Source organism: Scylla paramamosain, chromosome 34, assembly GCF_035594125.1.
Source record: "Scylla paramamosain isolate STU-SP2022 chromosome 34, ASM3559412v1, whole genome shotgun sequence".
Taxonomy (NCBI): domain Eukaryota; kingdom Metazoa; phylum Arthropoda; class Malacostraca; order Decapoda; family Portunidae; genus Scylla; species Scylla paramamosain.
In genome coordinates, this window is record NC_087184.1 from 1,164,258 (window position 1) to 1,168,752 (window position 4,495).

General features: G+C 46.8%; 1 pseudogene; it reads right to left on the bottom strand.

Moving 5' to 3' along the window:
* Window positions 1-1,390: 1,390 nt before the first annotated feature.
* On the bottom strand, window positions 1,391-1,510 carry LOC135090372 (5S ribosomal RNA; annotated as a pseudogene).
* Window positions 1,511-4,495: the final 2,985 nt, after the last annotated feature.

A 4,495-nucleotide genomic window follows, 5' to 3' on the forward strand; every position in this document is an offset into this window, starting at 1 on the left:
CAACTTTATCAAGCTTCAAACCATTATTTCTTCCCCGACTGCTGTGGAGGGAGGCACGAGAGTAATTTTATCCCCTCACAGTCTGTCTTTTTCTTCCTCGCCCTAGTAATCCGTGGTGGGTTGGCCTCTCTTGTGTGTTGTCGCCAATAACTCGTGTGTAGTGCTTCCTCTTCCTCCACGCCCAGCTGTCTGTCTCTCCGGTTGTCATCTTCCCCACCTCAACCTTTGTCTTCCCCTAGTTCTCAGGTTCCAAGAGGGGCCGCACGTCGCACGCTTTGCCAGTGACAGGCCGACCCGAAGGCAAGTGGGAGAGAAACCTAACAAATAACACTGAGTCTCGGGGCTTGGGTCAGCGGGCCAGTGTCTTGGGTAGGAGATGAACAGTTCCGGGCACACAGCTGTGGGTCACTGGCGTCACTAATAACTTGCTTGCAATTAATACATTCAGTTCCCAGCCTGCTTGATTTGTAGTTTGTAGTTTTATTAATATTCTTTTAAATTTGGACTATATTCAATTTTTGTTACTTCTACCTTTAATTTTATCATTACTAGTATTTTAATGCAGTGTTATGATTCGGCGTCCCACGCAACACATATTCAAACCACTTCACTTCACTTCCTCAAATTATTCTCTCCACCTGGCTCCTCCACGCCTGCCTTCCAACCTTCACTGGGTCATCTTCCACCCTGCCCACACATCCACCACCCACACCATCAAACACGTGCTTTCCTTGCCATCTCCACGTCACACCTGCTTTTCTGCCATCACCACTGCAACATCTACCTCCACTATGGCGTCACAAGCAGTCCCGTCTCGCTAACATTGTCATGGAGCGGGCCCATTTTTCACGGGGGAGCGAGGGGCGGGCGGGTGACAGTGCGGCGGGACGGGTGTGACGCGTTGCCATGATTACTGCTGACTGATTGATCGACGGGTTGATGAGCGATGAGCAGGTAGGCTGGGAAAGGGTTTGGTCCACGGGTCTGTTTGGGTGACGCGCTCTGAGGTGACGCGGGGAAAGATAAGTGACGGTGGGGAAAATTATGTGGGTAGGCAGGTGGAGTTAGTGATGGTTAAGTGACGTGAGGAAGGGGGACGGCTTGGGCTGCTTAGGTGATGCAGGTGAGGTGACGGGAAGGGGACAGGAGGAGGGAAGTGTTTAGGTGATGAGATAAGGTGACGGGAGAGGGATAGGTGAGGGAGTTAGTGACGCTTAGGTGACGTAGGTGAGGTGGAGGAGAAAGCGTTTAGGTGAGGCAGGTGAGGTGACATGAAGGGGGGCAGGTGAGGGGAAGCCTTGGGTGTTTAAGGTGAGGCAGGTGAGGTGATGGAAAAGGACAGGTGAAGGGGTTAGTGATGCTTAGGTGAGGCACGTGAGGTGAGGTAAGGAACAAACAACATCTGGTGTTCCCAGGCGGTCACCCATCCAAGTACTAACCGGACCCAACGTTGCTTAACTTCGCTGATCAGACGAGAAGCGGTGTATTCAACGTGGTGTGGAGAGACTGAGAATCTTGGGTGAGAGAAAAGTGTTTAATTTTTCATTCTCTTTATTCTTCACGTGAAAAGAAGACTGGTTAGAGACTGCAAGAAACTCTAAAAACGGTCCACTTCATTTCAACCTTGCCTGGACTGAAAGTGTTTGCAAGGTTTGAAGGACATAAGGACATAAAGAAAACAAGGCAAGCTGCAAGAAGCCATCAGGTCTACACGGGGCAATCCTTGTATAAAGCACGCCTGCCTGTTTCCACCTATCATCATCATCCATAAATTTGTCTCATCTTTAAAAACTCCCCAATGACTCACCACTAACAATCTGATTATTGAGGCCGTTCCACTCATCCACCCTCTTTTTGAGAACCAATTCCTTCCTGGTTTGCATATCTTCTACTGTTTAGGTAGTTTTTGTTTATATTTTTCCTCCATTTCGTATCTCTTCCTTTTGTTGTCTTTCTTCCACTTATTTTCTTTTTTTTTTTCTTTTTTTTCCACGCTGTCTTCGTTTAATGAAAGGTTACCACAAACCACGACGAAAAGAGAAAAGCCTATTTGGCCAATTAATTCCAGGGTTGTCTTGATACTTCTCTCTTGAAACAGTTCAGGTGATAAATGAAGAGAAAAAACAAACAAACAAACAAACAAGCAGAATTTTAGAGTAAGGGAAAGAGGGACGAGTTATGAAGCTCCTCTCTTGAAACAGGTGGACGAACTGAAACAGACAGAGAACCACAGAAAACGAGGGAGGGAGGGAAGGAGGAAAGGAAGGGAGGGAGGGGGGGAAGGAAGGAGGTGTCTTAAGTAGCGCTCCCTTGAAACTGTTCAGATCATAGGAAGATGTACAAATTTGAAACAGACACGATATTCCAGAGGGAGAGAGGGAGGGGAGAATGAGGGAGAACTGGAGGAAAGCAGGAAGGGAGTGAGGATGGAAAGGTAGAAGGGAGGGAGGGAGAGAAGGAAGAAGGGTGAGAGGAAGGTTGGAAGAGAGGGAGGGAGGGAAGGGAGGCAGGAAGAGAGTGAGGGAGGGAGGAAGGGAAGGAGGGAAGGTTGGAAGAGAGGAAGGGTGGAAAGGTGCTAGGGAGGGAAGGTGGAAGGCAGGAAGGGAGGAAGGCAGGAGGGATGGGAGGGGAAAGAGGGAGGGGAGATCAGGGGAGGCTTAGACTCGCCTCTCCCTGAAGTAAAGGTGAGGGAGTCATATTCAGTTGTTATGTTTAGGCGTACAACAAGAGAGCAGGTGTCAATTAATAGTTAACGAGTAATGCAGGGGACACAACACAGGTGATGCAGGTGAGCGCCTTACATTTGCTGATATGGAAAGAACTAATTAATCTTCTGGCCATCCACCTTTTTTTTCTTTATGAACTGCCATCTAAGTGAGGATTTTTTTTTATTATATTTTTGTTTCCCATGGCCAGTATTTATCATGCATAGAAAAAAAGGAGGTAATTTACGTATTAAGGCTTGATAAAGTTAGGCTTAAAAATGAGATACGAAGAAAATGCCTCAGAAATAGAGTAGTAGATAGCTGTAATAGACTCAGTAATCAGTCATTCCAACTCAACAGCATTTAAAAACCAGACAAATTAATGGATAGGGATGACAGGTGGATACAGGCAGGCTCAGTGAATAGGAATGACAGGTGGATACAGGCAGGCTCAGTCTTAACCAGCGGGCTGGTTGTCTGTCTATCCATACACCAATGATTTTTTTTTTTTCCCTTGTAATGTTAAGAGTGTGGAAGTGTTCAAGTGTTTATATATCTTGAAGGGACTGCCACGTGTAGGCCTGATGACTTGCTGCAGCTTACCACACGTTCTTATACCACTGACTCATTCACTGCTGTGGTCACCATCGTCAACATTCAGAGCATTGTAAATAACCGTGCGGGAAGAACAGCTCCACCTCCCCCCTTGGCGCTGCTGGTGTCCGTGGTGAGGCACCGAGGTGCGCACTCCGCGGCGCTCTCCTCTGCCCCTTCCCCAGACACCGCCACGGACTGGGGTGAGGGTGGTGGTGGTGGTAGTGGTTAGTTGTGGTAGTAGTAGAACAGTAGCAGCAGCAGCAGCAACAGCAGCAATAAAGAAAAAAGAGAAAACAAGAGAATAGGTTAATTTTGTGTCTTCCAAGTTGCATAACTATTTGAGAGACTGTATTGTGAGAAGTGTGTGAAAAGCTGTGGGCGATTACAATAAGATTATTTAGCAATGTAAAGAGAAAACAAGTAAATCAGGTTAATTTTGTCTCCTCAAGGTTACAGAATCTCGTGAAATATAATAGTATGAGAAATAAGTGTGTGAAAAGTTGTAGGCGATTACTGGGAAAGCTCATCTTGCTTTGTAAAGAGAAAACAAGAGAATAGCTTAATTTTGTCTCTTCAAGGCTACAGAACCTCTGGAGAGTGTGTAGTATGAGGAATAAGTGTGTGAAGAGCTGTAGGCGATGACTGGAAATACCGATCTAGTAGTGTGATTGTTAAATAAGACTCACGTGACTTATGGCAGGTCGGGGAAGGAAGGCAGACGAGGAAGGAGACCAGACGCAACACACACAAACACAAAGAAGGCAAGGAGTGTGTTGCTAACCATTATATTGGGACGGTCGTATCTTGGCCACACTCAGAGAAGTACAAGGAATACGATTTGCATGGACAGATAGACTAAAGAGAAAATAAATTATTAACTTTGTATTCCCTAGCCCACAGGAATATTTGAAATGCTTACTGCAAAAAAATAAATGCCTTAGAATCTGTGAAGGATGATGAAAAAGAATATTTGGTAGAAAAAAAGGAGGCAGGGTGAGGCAAAGGTGAGGGAGGTAGGGTGAGGGAGGAAGGGTGAGGCTGACAGGGTGAGACAGACAGGGTGAGGTAGGCATGGTGAGGGAGGCAGGGTGAGACAAAGGTGAGGGAGGAAGGGTGAGGCAGACACGGTGAGGCAGACATAGTGAGGCAGACAGGGTGAGGCAGACAGGATGAGGGAGGCAGGATGAGGGAGG